Source organism: Schistocerca serialis, chromosome 7 (genome assembly GCF_023864345.2).
Source record: "Schistocerca serialis cubense isolate TAMUIC-IGC-003099 chromosome 7, iqSchSeri2.2, whole genome shotgun sequence".
NCBI lineage: Eukaryota > Metazoa > Arthropoda > Insecta > Orthoptera > Acrididae > Schistocerca > Schistocerca serialis.
This window is the reverse complement of record NC_064644.1, coordinates 431,681,132-431,703,131: the sequence shown is the minus strand read 5'-3', so window position 1 is coordinate 431,703,131 and position 22,000 is coordinate 431,681,132. Positions and strand designations below refer to the sequence as shown.

The following is a 22,000-nucleotide window of genomic DNA, read 5'->3' as shown; positions in this document are numbered from 1 at the left end:
ACACACACACACACACACACACACACACACACACACACACACACTGCTTTGGGTCAAACCAACCTTTGACCATGTTGTCCTACTTTGTATCCATTTGATATGCCCTGATAGTCCTGTTTGCTATGGGTCCCACACACTTGAACAATATTGTACAATAGGTTGCACTAGTGTTCTGTATGCAGTTTTCTTTGTAGACGGATTGCATTTTCCTAATATTCTGGCAGTGAACCACAGCCTTTCACCTACGATTGACACTATGTGGCCATTCCACTTACCTTCCATCTTATTTAGTAACCACTTGAATGATTGTATTACACTCCTGGAAATGGAAAAAAGAACACATTGACACCGGTGTGTCAGACCCACCATACTTGCTCCGGACACTGCGAGAGGGCTGTACAAGCAATGATCACGCGCATGGCACAGCGGACACACCAGGAACCGCGGTGTTGGCCGTCGAATGGCGCTAGCTGCGCAGCATTTGTGCACCGCCGCTGTCAGTGTCAGCCAGTTTGCCGTGGCATACGGAGCTCCATCGCAGTCTTTAACACTGGTAGCATGCCGCGACAGCGTGGACGTGAACCGTATGTGCAGTTGACGGACTTTGAGCGAGGGCGTATAGTGGGCATGCGGGAGGCCGGGTGGACGTACCGCCGAATTGCTCAACACGTGGGGCGTGAGGTCTCCACAGTACATCGATGTTGTCGCCAGTGGTCGGCGGAAGGTGCAAGTGCCCGTAGACCTGGGACCGGACCGCAGCGACGCACGGATGCACGCCAAGACCGTAGGATCCTAAGCAGTGCCGTAGGGGACTGCACCGCCACTTCCCAGCAAATTAGGGACACTGTTGCTCCTGGGGTATCGGCGAGGACCATTCGCAACCGTCTCCATGAAGCTGGGCTACTGTCCCGCACACCGTTAGGCCGTCTTCCCTCACGCCCCAGCATCGTGCAGCCCGCCTCCAGTGGTGTCGCGACAGGCGTGAATGGAGGGACGAATGGAGACGTGTCGTCTTCAGAGATGAGAGTCACTTCTGCCTTGGTGCCAATGATGGTCGTATGCGTGTTTGGCGCCGTGCAGGTGAGCGCCACAATCAGGACTGCATACGACCGAGGCACACAGGGCCAACACCCGACATCATGGTGTGGGGAGCGATCTCCTACACTGGCCGTACACCACTGGTGATCGTCGAGGGGACACTGAATAGTGCACGGTACATCCAAACCGTCATCGAACCCATCGTTCTACCATTCCTAGACCGGCAAGGGAACTTGCTGTTCCAACAGGACAATGCACGTCCGCATGTATCCCGTGCCACCCAACGTGCTCTAGAAGGTGTAAGTCAACTACCCTGGCCAGCAAGATCCTCCGGATCTGTCCCGCATTGAGCATGTTTGGGACTGGATGAAGCGTCGTCTCACGCGGTCTGCACGTCCAGCACGAACGCTGGTCCAACTGAAGCGCCAGGTGGAAATGGCATGGGAAGCCGTTCCACAGGACTACATCCAGCATCTCTACGATCGTCTCCATGGGAGAATAGCAGCCTGCATTGCTGCGAAAGGTGAATATACACTGTACTAGTGCCGACATTGTGCATGCTCTGTTGCCTGTGTCAATGTGCCTGTGGTTCTGTCAGTGTGATCATGTGATGTATCTGACCCCAGGAATGTGTCAATAAAGTTTCCCCTTCCTGGGACAATGAATTCACGGTGTTCTTATTTCAATTTCCAGGAGTGTATATTCATAGGTTGCAAAATTAGTTGCTTGGCTGGTTGCAATTGCACTGATCATTGCTAGGACTTAGCAAGAGTTCTTTATTTGATATTTTTGTTTGATTGCCCCCCCCCCCCCCCCCCCCCCCCACCCCCCCACCCCAGTATCTCGTGAACTGTGGCAGTATTTTTTGGATCACCATTATGCTAAGGCCATTGGCCATTTCATTCTTCCGTCAGCAGTTGTATTGGTATGATTTGTTTTGTCCATAATTGTGCAAAAACATGGAAGCTAATGCATAAGTTGTGATGACAGTGTTTGTCGTTCATGGAAAAACTGTCGAAAGGTACTGACATAAGGTACGAGATGATGCTGTAGGTAATGTGACTGTCCTTTTGTGTTTTGGAGTGCTTCGAAAAATCTCATGCCAGAATAAGGCCATTTAATTTTTAAAAATTTGATAATGAAACATACACGGTGTTTATAATAAAGGTAAGCTTTCGAACCACTGTAGAAATAATACCATTGGTCAGAATGACGTCAAATTGCAATGGAATATTATTGGAGAAGGGGTGAAAATTTACAGCAGAAGAAAAATAAATAGTTACAAAATGTAGCAGTAGATGGCACTGTAAGCATCATAATTTAATAGTGGTAGACCACAAATGACAAATGAATAATACAACAATGCCTATGGTGTATGTTTCATGTTAAACAAACTGCACTACTCAGTGTGCGTGGTTGTACAGTTGTGATACTGTTAGTTACGTAAGCCCATCTACCACGGCAAGGTCATATCACATTGGATTGGAAAAATAGATTTTTAATTGTGCTGAGGCCAAAAACCGCATAAAAAGCATCACTCGCATCAGTTTTTAACTGTCCCAAAGCAAAAAACTGCATGAAAAGCATTAATCACGACGGTTTTTAATTGTCTTGAGACCAAAAGCAGCATAAAAAGCATAAATGAAAATCAGATTGGATTATTAATTTCCGTGTGACTGCCGCAAAACATGTTCAATATGCTATCCACCATTTTCTGTAAAAAGTTGAAATTGAGAAACAGTGTGTTCCACAAATGATCGAAATGTTTCCAGGGTCACGTTCAGAATCTTTTGCGCAACGTGTGCCTTAAGTGCAGTTAAGTTTGCAGTCGGAACACTGAACACAACATCTTTCTGATAGCCCCACAGCCAAAAGTCACACGGATTAAGATCAGGTGATCAGGACGGCTGATAATTCTAGAATTTCAGAAATGGTGCTTCAGCAGCTGTTGAACTGGATTTGCAATGTGCGGAGGTGTGCCATCTTGCATAAAAATGATCCCATCCAAGCTGTTTGAGAGCGGGAATGATGTGGTTGGGTAAAAGGCACTCATAGTGCTTACCAGTGATGGTACAGGCAACAGGACTGGAAGCACCCGTCTCTTCGAAAAAATATGGCCCTATGATAAATGGTGCCGTAAATCTGCACCATAGAGTGACCTCTTTCAGGATGAAGTGGTACTGGTTGACTTGGGTGTGGATTTTCCATTGCCCATGTTCGACAATTTTGTGTATTGACATATCCTGTCAGCTGAAAGTGGGCTTCGTCTGTCCACAAAATTTTCTACAGCGAATCATTGTCCAATTCCATGTGAGCAGGAAATTCTAAAGCAAAGGTCTCGCTTGCTGGCAGGTCAACAGGAAGTAACTCGTTAACATGGGTAATTTTGAATGGATCACAAAGAAGGATGTTTCGTAGGATTTTATGCACCATGCTCATGGGTATGTCCTATGTTTGGGCAATTCTCCATGCACTTCACGTTTGCACATCACCACTCATCTCCTCCTGCATTGCTGTTGCCACTGCTTTCACTGACGTCGAATCAATTTGTTTACTCCCTCTACCGGGTTGCAAAAGAACTCATCTTTTCGAATTTCGGAATAATGTTCTCCAAACCCATGGCAGTCATCGGACCAACACCTTTTTTCAAACCCTTCAGTGTCCGGAACATCTGCAGAGCAACATGTGCACAGCCATCATTCTTGTAATACAGCTTTACAGGCAGAGCGCTATCCTGCATTGAGACAGTCATGGCGAACACCGTGGCGCGAAAGAAGGAAAAGCCTTGTACCTGACGTGTTTGTACCAACTTCAGTGGGTCACGGTGACACGCGACAGGTGTTTTCATTTATGTATTCTTGACACACAGTGCCATCTATTGATCAGTTTTCACATTTTTTCCCCCCTTCTGCCATACTTTTTCTCCCTTCTCTGATAATATTCTGTTGCAATTTGAAGTCATTCTGACCAGTGTTGTTATTTCTACAATGTTTTGAAAGTTTAATTATCATCACCCTGTAATGTTCATAATTAGTGTGTTTAGTAGTGTCTCATGAGTAATTTCAATCAAATAACCTACTACACCTTATTTATGAGAGAGTGTTATTTTGTGCAACATGTTTCCTGTTCTTGTCATTGGACACCAATAACTATAAGTTCACAAACAACTGTCTCTGGCTGCCGAGACCATACTGGCCTCTCAGCAGGCAGAGACAGTGGTGATATGTGAAAGAGTGTAACCTATGTGATGATATCTCTTCAGTTCGGTAAAAGTTGAGATTCATTAGTGTTGTGAAATCGCATATTTCATTCAAAAGAGCCTTAATTTTTTTTTACTGATTTTGTTCTAATTTTCAATTTCTTTAGGAGAAAGGCAGAAAAATACCATCTTATCACTGTAACCAGATGATAAAATACATTTTTGAAGATTCAGTACTTCATATTCTACATTTTGGCTTTGTAAAAATATTGGTTTTGATACTGTCAGTGTATGTTTTTTGCCTTTAAAACTCACTGGCCCCAGGCCCAAATTCCTTCCATAAGATAACATGTTCACACAGTAAAAGACATAAGCCCCTTTGTACTGTCTTTTCTGTGTTACTTTTTTTTTATATATATTTTGTGCAATTAGCTGCTTCTGGTTCACTACAGGGGCCATAAGTTGCCTTTTTGGGAATGATGTTTTAACCTTCTAAATATGATACATTTCATCAGTTGATAATTCCTAAACAAAACACTGGTCCCAGTTTCCATTTCTCTGGGAAAAAGGGATTTAGTGTTTAATATTGTTATTTGCTGTCAAGTCAAAGCCAGTATTCCGCAATTGAGTTTAGGAATGGCAAACATCTGAGTATGCACAGTGTAGATATTTTAATTACTTTTTCAGCATACTTACAAAACTCAGGATAAGAAGAGTGCAGTTAAATTGTTCAAATTTATTTATTTATTTATTTATTTATTTTTTTTTTTTTTTTGGGAAGATGCTTATGTAGAAAAAAAATTAGCAGTGGAAACAAAAAATGGAAGTAATTGATTTTAATGATTTGAGGTTACTCAGAACTATGAAAGTTTAATGGTTGAGGCCGGAGTCAGTAATGCAGATTTGTTCTTTGTAAACCAGACTGAAATACCAGAGAGAAAACGACATTCAGTGGTTGCAGTTTTATTTTATTTAACTAGAAAGAGCAGATTTGAATCTGAAGACTTGGTTTTGTGAATAAAACTAGCTATATAGCTTAATTTACATGGATTGGATAAAAAGTCGTGGCAACACTTAAAATTCATACCAGACTTAATTACAAATATTCACCATATTACATACCCTCAACATAATGCCCCACATCTTGATCACCTTCCCCCACATAGGTGGAAGGAGTCGTACGCTGTCAATGTGTCCTCTTCTGTTCATGTTTTGACCACCCTATGGCACAGATGATGTCTTCTCTTGCGTTGTAGTACATGTTTCTTCACCTTGGTGAACAGATCGTAATCGCATGGACTTGTGAGCAGCATTTGAAAAGTCCGTGCAAAGTCCGAGAGATGGCACCACCGGCATGTATCGAGGTCATGTTTAGTCAGTAGCATCTTTGGAAAGAACGCACACAAACTTTCAGCCATATTGGTTTATTTCTTTGTGTTTGGCATTCGTGTGAATCAAGGAAGTCAAGTGAGTGTCAAAAAATGGATGAAGAAGAATTTCGCGTGGTATTTAAACATTACTTTATGAAAGGCCAAATGCCTCAGGAGACTAAAGAGAAGCTTGATAAACATTACGGTGACTCTCCACCTTCGATCAGAAAATTTATAATTGTTTTCAAAATTTTCAGAGTGACCATATGTGCACAGGTGATGCTGAATGTTCTGGATGCCCTGTGGAGGTTACAACTTCAGAAATCGTTGATAAAATCCATGATATGGTGATGGATGACAAAAGAGTTAAGGTGTGTGAGATTGCTAGTGCTGTGGGCATCTCGAATGAACGAGTACATAATATTTTGCATAAACATTTGAACATGAGAAAGCTATCTGCAAGATGGATTTCACAATTGCTCACGCTTGACCAAAAACAGAATGGTGTGAAGTGTTGCAAGGATGGTTTGCAGCTGTTCATGAAGGATCCGCAGGACTTTGTGCCGTTTCATCACTCTGAATGAAACATGGATACATTACTATACTCCTGAGACCAAACAACAATCTAAACAATGGGTTACCAAGGGAGAATATGCACCAAAAAAGGCGAAAACCGTTCCTTCAGCCAGAAAGGTTACGGTGACTGTCTTTTGGAATTCGAAATGGATAATCCTCATTGACTATCTGGAAAAGGATAAAACTACTACAGGTGCATATTATTCATCATTATTGGACCATTTGAAAACTGGGCTGGAAGAAAAATGCTGGCGAATGGACTGCAAAAAAGTCCTTTTCCATCACAACAATGCATCAGCACACACCCCAATTTGAAGAAATTGCTGGCGGGACGAAAATTTTATTCAAATGAGGAGGTGATTGCAGCAACTAATAGCTATTTTGCAGACTTGGACAATTCTTATTATTTGGAAGGGATCAACAACTTAGATCATTGTTCAGAGTGTATATGACCCGGGAAATCCGGGAAAAACCCGGGAATTTTTTCGTCCGGGAGAAAACTGGGAAACACCGAGGAATTGTTTAGAATTCCGGGAATTTTTCATTGTTTTAGTTATCAGTTAAATTTTTGTAATTTTGACTGGTAAGAACCAATTCTCTAAGGAAGGATATTACTGTATCCTGCTTCTGCAGAATAATACTGCAGCAACAAAACATGAACGAGGGGGTGGGGGGGACTTAAGAAGCAAGGGAAATGCGCCATATACAACAACAAAACACAGTGCTCATACAAGCGTCTGCCAACCAAAGTGTGTCAAAGGCTTTAGGAAGAATATGCAGTGCTTCGTAACAACAAATTGCCTCTGATGAGCATGATGTGACAGCTGTTTACATTAGATTCATTTGAGCAGTTGCGATTGGGCTCTTGTGCATGCGCAGTTGAGTCGCGTATGAGTAGTAGCTTCTCCCGTTTCTGGCTACAGATGTGTGGCTGGCTGCCACTATCTAAACTACTCCAGTTCGGAAATATCGTAGATCCGGACCTGATGCACAGAGCAGTCTGAGTTGTAGTGGGGAGGTGGGTAGTCTCCAGTGATGTTGCTGTTTCCTCTTCGTTTACACTCTCACATTAAATGAAAACAAAACCGATTTCTGTGGCCAGTATCTACCAAATGAATTAAAATACATTCACATAATTACGGAAGGCTAAAATATGTTGTTAGTTCCAGGTTTTATTTCCACCTTTTTGACAGTCAATCATTAATCGCCTTGCAGAACAATGAAGTTATTTTTGTCGGTTTGCTAAAGAGATTTGGCTTTTATTAATCCTCTGCACTGAGGCAGTCAATTTATTTGAAACGAAGTGTTTAATTTCACACTGTTGGCTAGATTCAACTGTTCGCTTTATTTCATGTGCACGTTTTCCATCTTCTAGTTCGTATGGCATTATGCCATAATAAATAACCAAACATGAAATACAGTACAGGTACTCAGGAGAATTTACATCCGAATCTGGACATAGGATTGTGCACTTTAAGCCAAATTATGCATTTTAGTATGGTTCACGAAATTCCGATGTTCTTGAAGTGCCCTTTGATGTCTTGTTTCTTTTATGACATAATACAAGATCTTTTTATGTTTTACACGTACGAACATGTGGGCTTCCTGCACCATCGTAGCTGCACAGGCGCAGTGACGCCTGTTATCTGGCGTGCTTTGGCAACTGCTGAAATGAACCAATTTCTAACAGGTCACGGGAAGATATTTTGAATGGAGGTTTGAAAAATGTTACTTTCAAAGTAAATTTCCTTTTACGCAAGATGAACTACCATATGTGCGAGAACGTACGATGAATTTCTTAAATCACAGAGTGTTTGACTCTTATTTAAAAATCAACTCTTTGAGGACAACCATCTAGAAGAATTTCAAGCCCAGAAGATCAGACATTTACGTTGTTATTAAAAATTTCACTGGCACATTTGTGTGATGTATCTTAAAGTGTAACACGCGCAAAAAGATCCACATTATATGTGGAAGCTTAGCTTCTCTTGCAGCTTATTAATCTTCGAGACCAATAATATTTGTGAAAGCTTTGTCTTTCTTGTAGCAACACTATGTGTGTTAATTTAAACCATTAACTTTTCTTTTTTGTGCATTTGTTCTACTTAAGAGTAATCTTGCCATTGGTTGACCACATCACGTGTCGTCCTATGCTGTCATCAGCTGGCGAGATCACGTGACATGAGCTATGACTGCCTTACAAAAGCGTGTCACAGTCTCGATTTCATTGATTCAGAAAGTAACATGCAGTGTTTGGTGGAAATCGAATTTATACCTCCGTAACATGAAAAAATGCAGCGTTCATGTTGCTGCACATCAAAGATCTTTCCAAAACATGGCCCCCCCCCCCCCCCCCCCCCCCCCCCCCCCCCGGGTTTCGTTTTCTAAAGTGCCGGCAAATTCTACGCCTGTGTAGAAAACCATAAACATTCTAAGGATTGATAAGTTTTACAGCGCTGAGGAAAAGTGTACTGTCACTTACGATGGAAAAAGTGTATTTTCACCCGGGAGAAAGTGCATTTTCAACCAGGAAAAATCCGGGAATTTTTTTTTTCCTTGTCCATGTATACACCCTGTTGTTGGACGAAGTGTTTAAGTCCAAAAGGAGACCATGTCGAAAAATAAAAAAAGGTTTACCCCAAACATGTAAGTAGTTTTTATTTTTGCACAGGCTTTTCAAATACCCATCGTATATCGGCTGAATATGGTGGATGTACCAGTATCATCTTCCCCCATATATGCAGGAGCACCTGCACTGGGTTCATTGTGTGGCATCGTGCCATTGTCATGAAGGATGATGGGATGCAGTGCCAAGAGGTGTTGTCGCTTTCTTTTTAGTGTGGTGTGAAGGTGATGTCGCAAGAAATGGCAGTGGCAGTCTGCTACAGTACTTGAACTGGTGTCCCGTGCTTTCAGACAATACACACTGCAACTAACTAAAGCACAGTCCTCACCGCTGACTACACTATTTCACATGACATTCTGCTGTCAGCTACAGACAGCGCACTTGCTATTTGATGCACATCCTTCAAGTTAGGGTACTGTTGCCACTACTTTCATCCACCCCTCGTAGTTCTGTATTTATTGCACTGTTTCGGCTACTTGCACCATCAGAGGTGTGAATAAGTTTAAAGAAACATAGAGGGATACAATTGCTTGGTATGCATCACCTGGCTACAATACATGAAAAATTAAGAAGATAATTTTTTCAAAAGTTCGCGCACCAAAACTTAAAACTTGCAAAATGAGATTCAGTGTCAGTATCAAAATCCTATGTCTAATTGGAGTGTCATCCTTCAACGTGATAAAAATATTATACAAAGGTATAAGGTCTAGCTGACTGGTGGTACTAGTTTGGGGAAATTGTTGCATTCAATCTGGTTTTCCCTTCATTATTATAAATACACTACTACAGTCATGTGAATCACATTTTTTATAAGATTAGCTTTTCAGATGGTGGCAATTAGTCCATGAGTGCTTCACCTAAATTTTACAAGAAGTATTCATCGAATCTGCTATGCAAAATATCTTCAGGATAGCCACATAAAATTAAATATTAAATGCACTTTGCATTAATATGATGTTATGACTATAAAAGTTGCACTTGCATTTATAATTATGTGTGTGTGATCAAAATCTGTGCCCTATGAACTAAAACTTCCCCTAACAGTGTACTAAAACATGTTGACTCATAAAACAGAATATAAGGAACAAAACAGTCTTGATTATGAAATTATAGCATTTTGGAAATCAGCTCCATCTTCCAGAAGAAAGAGTAACTTGCTCCTTGGGACAGGTTGATTGCCACAAGATTAGCAGGAGCTCCCCTGGCCCAGCATAAGTGATGCGAGGTGTGGCCCAGTGTGAGCAGCTGTAGCGCGTGTCACAATCAGCACACATCACTAGCAGTTTTCAAAAATCCAGTCCTGGTTAAATTTACTCAGTTTGTTGAAAATTGTTTGTGGAGCTCAGTTTTAGTGGGTAAAAATTACTAGGTCCTCTAGCTTAAGGTATGTTTGTGCTTTCACTCATCTGACCTAAAATGTGCGTCTGTGTTTTAAGTGTGTTGTCAATGTGCTACGTCTCCAACTGTAGGAGTACTCCTTTAACCTTGTTGGATTATTTGAATGCCTTTGTGCTTGGTGTAATTATTTTAATATTGTTCTCATGATCCGTATGTGAGCGATGTATAGGAGATTGTAGTATATCCCTAGTCATCATTTAAAGCCAGTTATTGAAACTTGGTTAAATGTCCGCATGGTAGTTTACATCTATCTTCAAGAGTCCACCAATTCAGCTTCTTCAGCATGTCTCTGAATCTTTCTATGAATAAAACAAACCTGTGACAATTCGTGCCACCCTTCTATGTATACATTCACTATCCCCTGTTAGTCCTGTTTGGTATGAGACCCACACACTTAAGCAATATTCTAGAATGGGTTGCATGAGTGATTTGCAAGCAATCTCCTTTGTAGACTGATTTGCACTTCCCCATTATTCCACCAATAAACTGAAGTCTGCCAAATGTTTTACCCACAACTGACTCTATGTGAACATTCCATTTCGTATCCCCATAAAGTACTACAGCCAGGTATTTATATGAATCGGCTGATTCCATATGTGTCTAATTGATATTAATTGATATTATAGTCATACAGTACTATGTTCTTTTGTTGTGTGAAGTGCAAATTATGCATTTCTGGGCATTTAAACAAGTTGCCTATCTTTGCACCACTTTGAAATCTTATCAAGATCTGACTGAATATTTATGTATCTTCTTTCTGTCAGTAGTTCACTACATGTAACTGAGTCATCTGCTGAAAGCCTGAGGTTACTATTAATATTGTCTGCAAGATCCTCAATCTATAACATAAACAACAGGGGTCCCAACACCCTTCCCTGGGTACACCTGAAGCTACTTTTGCATCTTACAATGACTCTCCATCCAAGATAACATGCTGCATCTTATCTATCAAAAAGTCTTCAGTCGAGTCACAAATTTTGCTTGATACCCCATATGATCGTACTTCGACAGTAAGCTTAGGTGTGGTACTCAGGCAAATGCTTTTTTTGGAAATCAAGAAATACTGCAGGTACTTGAGTGCCTTGATCCAAAGCTTTCGGTAGGTCATGTGAGAAAAGAGTGAATTTTGGTTTGATGTGATCAATGTTTTCAGAACTCATGCTGGTTAGCATGGAGGAGGTCATTCATTTTGAGATACCTCATTATGTTTGAGCTCAGATATGTTCTAAGATTCTACAACAAATTGGTGTTGGGAATATTGGATGATAGTTTTGTGGATCACTTTTACCACCATTCTTGTAGATGAGTGTGACCTGCTCTGTCTTCCAAATAATGGGCACAGTTGTTTGTTCGAGGTATCTACAATAGATTATACACTGAAGCACCAAAGAAACTGGTATAGGTATGCATATTCAAATACAGCGATATGTTATCAGGATTTAAGTGGGTTTGAACGTAGTGTTATAGTCGATGCACGAGCGGTGGACACAGCATCTCTGAGGTAGCGATGAAGTGGGAATTTTCTTGTACGACCATTCCAGGAGTGTACCGTGAATGTCAGGAATCTGGTAAAACATCAAATCTCAGACATCGCTGCAGCCGGAAAAAGATTCTGCAAGAACAGGACCGACGACGACTAAAGAGAATCGTTCAATGCAACAGATGTGCAATGCTTCTGCAGAGGGTTGCAGGTTTCGGTGCTGGGCAATCAACAAGTATCAGCATGCAAACCATTCAACAAGATATCATTGACATGGGCTTTCGGAATGGAAGGCCCACTCGTGTAACCTTGATGACTGCACAACACACAGCTTTACACCTTGCCTGCGTCCATCAACACTGACGTAGGACTGTTGATGACTGGAAACATGTTGCCTGGTCGGATGAGTCTCATTTCAAATTGTATTGACCGGATGGACATGCATGGGTATGGAGACAACCCCATGGATCCATGGACCCTGCATGTCAGCAGGGGACTGTTCAAGCTGGTGGAGGCTCTGTAATGGTGTTGGACATGTGCATTGGAGTGATATTGGACCCTTGATATGTCTAGATATGACTGACAGGTGACACATACGTAAGCATCTTCTCTTGATCACCTGCATCCATTTATGTCCATTGTGTATTCTGACAGACTTCGGCAATTCCAGCAGGACAGTGTTTTGCACTACATGTCCAGAATAGCTATAGAGTGGCTCCAGGAACACTCTCCTTAGTTTAAAAACTTCCGCTGGCCACCAAACTCCCCTTACATGAACATTATTGACCATATCTGTGATGCCTTGCGACATGCTGTTCAGAAGAGATCTCCACCCCCTCATACTCTTACGGACAGTCCTGCAGGATTCATGGTGTCAGTTCTCTCCAGCACTACTTCAGACATTAGTCAAGTCCATGCCACATCGTGTTATGGCACTTCTGTGTGCTCATGGAGTCCCTACACGATATTAGGCAGGTGTACCAGTTTCTTTGGCTCTTCAGTGTAGTTAGAAAGGGGCTAACTCAGCTGCCAATTCAATATAGAAACTGATAAAGATCCCATCGGGTCCTGTAGCTTTGTTCAGTTTTAATGGTTTCAGCTGTTTGTCAACACCAGTAACACTAATACTAATTTTCTTCAGCTTTTTAGTGGTCCAGGGATTAAATTGGAGCAGTTTTTCTGGGTTTTCCTTTGTAAAGGAACATTTGAAAGCAGAATTAAGCATTTTACCTGTAGCTTTGCTGCTCTCAGTTTCAGTTTGTCATTCACTAAGGACTGGACACGAATTTTGGTGCCACCAGCGGCCTTTGCAAGTGACCAGAATTTCTATGTGTTTTGTGAAAGTTGGTTCAATACTATTCTGCTACAGTCATTGAAGGCTTCACGAATTGCTTGCTTGACAATCAAATGCATTTCATTCACATCTCTGTAGTCCTATTCTTTGTTTTACACTTTATGTAGTAATTCCTGTTTCTTTAGAAGTTACTTTACAGTGGCTGAATACTATAGAGGGTCCCATCCATTATGAACTATTGTACTGGGTACATATCTATCCAGTGTATGTTCAAGAATTCTTTTAAACTTGAGCCAGTATTCATCTACATGTTTCTTCCCTGTGCTGAAAGTTTGAAGTTCGTCATTGAGATATGAAACTACTGATTTTTTTGTGTAATTTACTGAACATATGTATCTTTTTGCTTGTTTTAATTATTGTACTTAGGTAGTCATCGTTGCCACAACCACACTGCATCATGGTCAGTGATAACAGTTTCAATGTGGATGTCCTTGAAAGAGGTCAAGTCCACTTGTTGCCATTAGATCCAATATATTTCCATTGTGAGTGGGGTTCTGAACTATCTGTTCTAGGTAGTTTTCAGAGAAGGCATTTAGTAATGTTTCAGAGGATGTCTTTATAAAGCCCACCACTGAAGAAACTGTAATTTTCCCATTTGTTAGTTGCACGATTAAAAGTCTCCTCTGATGATTGCATTTATCATTGGGAAACGTTCAAAGAAGCGAACTGAGATTTGCTCTAAGGTTTTCGGTTACATCAGGAGATGAGTGGGGCAATAGAAGAATCCATTTATCATTTTGTGCCCAACTCTGATACTGAGTCTTGTCCAGTCAATCTCACATGCAGCTTCAATTTCTATCTCAGTGGATTTGAGTTTCTTGTGTACTGCTACAAATACACTATTACCACTACCCCTTAGCCTATCCTTTCGATATACACTTAAATTTTCCCAAAAATATCACGGCTATCAATTTCGGGTTCCAACCATCTTCCTCTACCAAGTTTCATGTGAGCTTCACTGCTTTCAAGTAGCACTTTGAACTCCGGCACTTTGCTGTGAATGCTTTGGCAGTTAACAATTAGGATTTTAATACTCCCACCCGTGCGAGCACCCCACACACTCAGTTAGCTACCTGTGTAGCGGCCTCCGATGTCTAGTGCGCACCAGAGCCATTTAGGGGAACCCTATTTTTCTCAACCCTATAGTGCAAGTCCAGGAAGTTACAGTATGGCTTGTCACAGAATCTTCAAAATCTCTAGTTCAGTCTTGCCACCTGAATGAGAACCAAGGGACTATGATCAGTTCTGATGACAAGGCTGCAAATTGTGAGCTTCATTGAAACTACATGTGCAGGGCTGGCCTTCTCAACCATCTCTGCCAGTCGCTGGGATGACCCAAGTATGACATCGCAGCCCAGACGACAGGCATCATTTGTTCAAACGTGCGCCACAATCCGCAGTTGGTTTTACCCTGTTCCCACAGTGGCTGCCAAAACAGCCTCTTCAACTTGTTGAGTGAGATCCCCAGACATACACACTGAGTGCACATGGTGTCCCTTGCTGCCATTTCCGTAAAGGGGTACCATAATTCTCTGTACATTTGAACTGTCAATAATTAATAGACCCTACCCTTTCTCATCCCCAAACAGGTGAAGTGAGTCCCACTGGTTCAATTTCAGTGAAAGACAGCACCTCGAACTTGTTGGTTATGGGCATTCGTATAACACCCTGAGCCCTCCCTCCTTCCCATCCACTCTGTACGGGACACACAGATTTACCATGGAAATGCCACTCGCAGTCAAGTGGATGAGTAATGACAGATCTCATACTTTCTGCAGAGGAGACAGGATCCACAGGAGAGGATAGTACTAGAGGTACTTTTAGTATCAGTACCACAGATACTCAACTCTCAAAAGCTCTTCCAACATACCCATTTGCAGCAGCTGTCAATAATATGAAAATAGTCAGAGCTATTTCCACTTGCTCACAAATGTCAACCAACTCAACCCGTCTTCGAGAAAAGCATTTACAGTGGGGCTGCATTTTGGCTGGTGCCCTGTATTACAGGCCAGTAACAAATAACTTTAAACCAAGCCTGCTGGCGAGACTACCAGCTGCGTCGGTGACGTAGCGCCCTCTGAAAGCGCCAATCTTTTACTCTGTTGAGCTAAAAAAATTACTAATTCCGTATAAGAATTAAAGTAAATAACATAAATAGAGATGTCTATTAAGTCAACATGAAAATAATGGTAAAAATTACTAGTTTTTGTGGTCGATTGTAGATGTTAGAAAAGTAGAAAATAGACTTAATTTACGATAAATGTAGATAATGTATATTCCTCTTTAAGGGGAAAGCTAGGTGTAACCAATATGCTAGTTACAATATCTGCTATAGAACTCAAAACACGAACACCTGTTTACTATAAATTAGAATATGCACAGGACGATAGTAACTTCCAAAAATTCTCAGAAATGCATGTTGATTTGTGTTGATACACTGAAAATTGGGGTGCTCTGTTCTTTGGCAGTAACTGTGAATCACAAATGCTGATTTGTTACGAAATAAGTTATCTAAAACACTTGTGTTGTGAAGCGTCCAAATATTCTCAAAAGCAACTTATTTCTCAAGTAATTCTGCAATGAAATTAGAGAATTATTTTGAATGAGCATAGGCCTACTGTTCTCAAATATTTTAAAAGCACCAATAAATTCAAATATACAGTTGACTATAATGGGGCAAGTTTATTGCGGCACTCATGAATGTTTGAAATTTCACAAGAAATCACAGTGCAAACAGGTATTGACACAATCAGTGAAAAACAATGTAGAAGCAACATGAACAGTAAACACGTGAATCTGGAGTTTGTCAACACATGAATCTTGCACACGTGATCTCATACTATGGAAATTCTGAAGTCTGCTTTTACATATAAACAAAAAAAAGGGAATTTCACAAATTTTTTACATAACTGTTTCTGTCCCAACTTCTACACTGCATGCCAAAGAACACTGCAGTGTGAGTTCATCTCAATCAAAATCGTGAAGATGTGGAGGGCCAACAAGGCATGTCTTGTGCATGTTGAAAAGGCATGTCTTCTGCATGTTGCAGCTAACAGTGCATAACAATCATTCTTTCCGCACTCCATATGTGAGTGAATGGGAAGAAGCCCCTAATAACTGGTACAATAGGACGTACCTTCTTGCATGCAGTTCACGGTGGTTTGCAAAGTATAGATGTAAATGTAGAACTTTTGGTTTTCGCTTATAAATTTTTTCACAATTGTTGCTGTTTATTATGTACTTTCTTAGTCACATTTTTTGTAATGCTGATGAACTAAAAGAAGTCACTAGGAAGATGACAGCAATTTACCCTAAAATTAACTTCATAGTTAACTACAAAAGAAAAAAAAAACATAATTCTGAACTTTCTAATATTAATAATGACGGGAGGCAAGAAACCACCCAACACCGATGTGATCATTAATGAAATCATGTTGTCCCCTAAAACAGAAGTACGGATTCTTCAGATCTGTGATACGCAGAACCTTGAAGTTTACCTTTGGATGAGGGTGATATCAAGAAAGACATTCAAATTTTGCTGAGACCTTGCAAAGGGATACATGAGTACCCATATCATCAAAATGTAGAAGAAAATTGAAGATAGAAAAAGTATATGGCCAGGTGTGCATCAGAAGAAAAAGTACATGGCCAGGTGTGCATCAGAATAATAGAAGTTTTCACGTATAGTAGTTCACATTCTGAAAGCATCACTCACAACATCAAGAAAGCTAATGTCTCTATAGGCCTTCACGCCAAGTAGCCTAGGAAATTTGTTACCCCACAAAAGTTGATGAAAATGTGACAAATGCAGTGAGTCTGGATTGTATAAAATAAACTACAATGACAGTGGAAAAAATGTATACAGGTAAAACCTGGAAGAAGTTCATGACAGGGCATAGGGTGCACTCCTACAATGGGAGGGGTAGTACATTGACAACACAATTAAAAACACAGAACATGTATCGAGAATTGCTAGAGTGATATATGCTGAATCTAGCATGCTCTCCTTCTGTTTGCTGGGCCAACCACACCTCACCTTGCGTCTACTGTGCACTGGACATTCTGTTGGTTGTGCAGTAACCTACCTGTGTCATGGAGAAAGTTACTGGTTCTTCTGCATGATCGAGCTGCCTTCCAAAATATTTTAATTTAAAAATTAAGTTTGCTTTGTTCTTTATAATCTGTTTTAGTTCATAGGCCATGGATTTTTATTTATTGGAAGGGGATGATTATAGTGGCCAATGGAACTTTTGTAGTATCATCATCATATTAATGCAACATTTATTTAATACTTTAGTTTCTGTGTCTGTCATGTAGATATTATTGTATGTAGATATTATTGTGTTGCAGATTCAATGTGTACTTGGAAACTTCAGGTGAAGTACATGGAGTAATTGAACCCCCCCCCCCCCCCCAACCCCCCCTCGATTTCTTGATAGTACATACCTGTCTACCCACCTTTGATCTTTGATCTTTCTCAATGCCTTTGTCAATCCTATATGGTAAGGATCCCTATATTGTGCTGTACCACTACAGAACAGGAAGGACAACCATAATGTAGGCAGTATCTTCAGTAGATTGGTTCTATGGCAAAATTATGAAAAGAATAGTTGCTACTCACCATATAGTAGAGATTCTGTAGAGGTGATGTTGAACTGCAGATAGGCACAACAAAAAAGACTATTCGCACGCGCGTGCACACAGAGTCTCTGGCTGCTGAGGCCAGACTGTGAGTGGCAGCGCTTGTAGGGAGAAGCAACTGGGTGGTGGAGGTAAGGAGGAGGCTGGAGCAGTGAGGGGGAGTGGCAGGGTAGGGGTGGTGTATAGTAAAGTGCTGCATGTGGGAGCATACAGGGATGAGGTGGAGAGACATAAGGGCATCTAAGTGTAGTCACTGTTAGACAGGCGGGTAGCGGAAAAGGAAAAAAGTAAAGAGACTGGATGTTTTGGTGGAATAGAGGGTTGTGTAGTGTTGGAATGGCAACACGGAAGGGGCAAGATAAGGAAAATGACTAACAAAGGTTGAGGCCAGGAGAGAGTTAACTGGAGTGTAGGATATATTGCAGGTAAGTTCCCACCAACACAGTTCAGAAAAGCTGGTGTTGGTGGGAAGGATCCAGATGTTACGGGTCCTGAAGCAGTCATTGAAATGTTGGGCAGCATGCTTAGCAACGGGATAGTCCAGCTGTGTCTTAGCCGCAGTTGGTGGTCATTCATGCACACAGGCAGCTTGTTGGTTGTCATGCCAACATAGAATGCAGCACAGTGCTTGCAGCTTAGCTCGTAGGTCACATGACTGGTGCTTGTAGGTCACATGAGTGGTTTCCACAAGTAGCCCTGCCTTTGGTGGGATAGGTGATGCTTGTGACTGGACTGGAGTAGGTGGTGGCGAGAGAATGAATGGAACAGGTCTTGCATCTAGATCTCTTACAGGGATATGATCCATGAGGCAAGGGGTTAGGAGCAGAGGTTGTGTAGGGATGGACAATGTTATGTAGGTTCTGTGGGCAGCAGAATATCACTGTGGGAGGGGTGAGAAGGATAATGGTCAGGACAGTGTTAAACCCTGCCTGACTCAGTTCACTCCTCCGTCCATCTGTGATTCACGCCCACTGACCCAGATCACCCCATTAACTTTCCAGAATTTCTTGACCTCTAACCTTATCTCACCATAACTCCTCAACATGCAAACTAATCTTACATTCACGGAAAGAAACACAATGTACTGCCTAGAAACTGATCCCTACATTATCATCCTACCTGCAGACAAAGCAAAACTGTTGTTTTGGACTGCAAGGATTACCTGACAGAGAGACTTTGCCAGATTCATCTACCTGCCACAGTGACCCCATTCCAGAAATCCAGCATTATCTCCAGTCTCTCCTCATATCTTCTGCGCACCCCAGAACCTCTCCCTGGAATCCATCCCCCCCCCCCCCCCCCCCAAAAAAAAAAAAAAAATCACCTGTACTACTACCCGCTCTCCTACCTTCTACATGATTCCTTAGTCCATAAACCCAAACAGCCAGGATGGCCAATTGTGGTCAGTTATTGTGCCCTCACTGAAAGAGTCTCTGCTCCCGTAGACCAACACCTTCAGTCTATTACCTGCAACATACCGTCCTGTATAAAAATATCAGCCATTCACTCCACCGACTCCCCATAGTTCCTGTTCCTTTACAACATGGTGCCTTGCTCGTCACCATTAATGCCATCTCCCTTTACACTAACATCTCTAATGCGCGTGAGCTTACCGCTGTTAAACACTACCTTTCATAATGCCCAACGGATTCACACCTACAACCTCCTTCCTAGTTGCCATGGCCAACTATATCCTCACCCACAATGACTTCTCCTTTGAAGGCATCAACTGCAAACAAATCTGGGGTATGGCTATGGGCACCCGCATGGCACCATCCTATGCCAGCCTGTTCACTGGCCATTTAGAGGAATCTTTCTTTAACACACACAATTCCAAACCCATCAAGTGGTTCAGATCCATTGATGACATCTCCTTGATCTGACGGAGGGTGAGGACATCCTACCCATTTTCATCCAGAACCTCAACACCTTTTCCCCATTCAGTTCACCTGGTCCTACTCAACCCAACAAGCCAGTTTCCTCGATGTTGACCTCCACCTCAAAGGTGGCTACATCAGTATCTCCGTCCATATCAAACCTACCAACCCCCAGCAATACCTCCACTTCACAGCTGCCACCCATTCTGTACCAAGAAATCCCTCCCATACAGTCTAACCACCTGCGGCTGTTGCATCTTCAGTGACAAGCAGCCCCTCTCAAAATACACCAAAGGTCTCACTGAGGCCTTCACAGACTGTAAATACCATCCCAGCATTGTACAAAAACAGATCCCCCTTGGCTTATCTAGTCAATTACCATATCCCAAAGTCCCCTCCATCTGGCCCAGAGGAACATTCCACTCGTGACTCACAAAGGATTGCAGCAACTGAATCACATTCTCTGCCATGGTTTTAACTACCTCTTGTCACGCCCTGAAATGAGCATGAACCTGCACAATATCCGTGTCCATCCCTACACAACCTCTGCTCCCAACTCCTTGTCTCATAAATCATATCTCTGTAATAGACCTAGATTCAAGACCCGTCCCATTCATTCTCCCATCACCAGCTACTAGAGTCCAGTCACGAGCCATCACCTATACCATCAAGTGCAGGGCTACCTGAGAAACCAGTCATATGATCTACAAGCTAAGCTGCAGCCATTGTGTTCCAGTGATGTGATCTACAAGCTAAGCTGCAACTGTGTTGCATTCTACGTGGACATGACAACCAACAAGCTGTCTGTCCACCTGGGTAGATACCAACAAACTGGCCTAAAAACACTGGATCACTCCGTTCCTGACCACATTGGCCAACACGGCGTTCTTCATTTCAATGACTGCTTCACAGCCCATGTCACCTTGATCCCACCAACACCAGCCTTTCTGAATTTTGCATGTGGGAATTCCATCCTACACCCCCATAACCCTTCTGGCATCAACCTTCGTTAGTCATTGCCCATACCTATCTAGCCTCTTCCTCATTCTCATTCCAACACTACACTGCCCTCTATTCCACCAACATACTCAGTCTTTTTTGCTTCTCTCCTTTTCCACTACCCCCTCCCCTCCCCTTCATCTAACCTCCCGGACCTTACCTAGCTGCCCTACCCCCTCTCCACCTCATACCTGTATGCTCCCACAAGCAGCACTTCACCATCTCCCACCACTAACCTGCTACCACTCCCTCTCCCCAGCCCCAGCCTCCTCCTTACCCTCACCATCTGGCATCTGGTTGCTTCTCCCATCATGTGCTGCCACTCAGTCTGGCCTCAACAGCCAGACTGTGGCCATGTGTATGAGAGTTGCATGTGTGTGTGTGTGTGTGTGTGTGTGTGTGTGTGTGTGTGTGTGTGTGTGTGTGTGTGATGCAGGCCCATTGGCTGAGAGCTTATTTTCTGACAGTCTTTTTGTGCCTATCTGTGTCTCAGCATCTCTACCATATGGTGAGTAGCAGCTATTATTTCCATAATTTTGTCATATTCCATGGATTTTTCATTGTACATTTGTTCTATGTCTTCTGCGAGTAAAATGTTGTCATTCACATGTGATGGCTCCAACTTTCTACCAGTAAAATGCAGTCTTTGGTTTGCTTTCTACACAACATTTCCCATGTGATGGCTCCAATTTAAGTTATCCGTAATTTAATTCCTAATTGGAACTGGGCTGTCGTCTTTTCATGAAAACAGCATTGTTAAAACAAACATTTTTATTGCTCAGAAAACTTCAACAGTTGTGAGAATGCATGGAGAAGCAAACGCCCCGCCAAAGCGTAAGCTGTACATGAAAGGTGAGAAGTTGCTGCAGTCAGTGAGTAGCTCGTCATCTCTGCTGACCCGTGGTGTTGCTTGGCCATTGAAGTGATGATGGCAGGACACTGATGTCATTAGTGTTTGGCATCCTGCGACACTGCTTTTGCACAGGATGGTGGCAGCCACGCAGCTCATGTCAGGGCGTCTGGGGCACACAGAATCACACCTTAGATCCAGCATGGAAGTGTGTGGCTCTTAGCAACAGCGCATGCCCATGCAAGTACAGGTGGACAACAAGGAGTTTGCTCACACACGCAGTGCTGACTGCACGGTCCCAGACCCGAGCAGTAGACCATCAGGGCAGGAGGTAAGCAGCTGCTGAAATAGGCTCACAAGTGGGCTACCGCTTGGAGGGCACTAAGTCAACAGCATTGACTCAGTGCAAACAGTAGGATTACAGCTAGCAGCAACAGCATACGGTGGAGGCAGCTTTTTTACTCATGTCATTGAAGTCCATTGTGATCCTCCCCTTGTAGCTGGCGGCTGTCAGGCTGCATGCTTCTGTTGAGAAATGAATAGTGTTTATAAAAGCTTGGCCCATCCTTGTTTTGCCTTGGCACCAATTTCC

General features: G+C 42.3%; 1 protein-coding gene across 1 annotated transcript in view; it reads left to right on the top strand.

Annotated features, from left to right (window-relative positions):
• The window catches only part of LOC126412226 (B-box type zinc finger protein ncl-1-like), a 161,881-nt gene that overhangs the window by 123,559 nt on the left and 16,322 nt on the right, over positions 1 to 22,000 (top strand). The window lies entirely within an intron of this gene.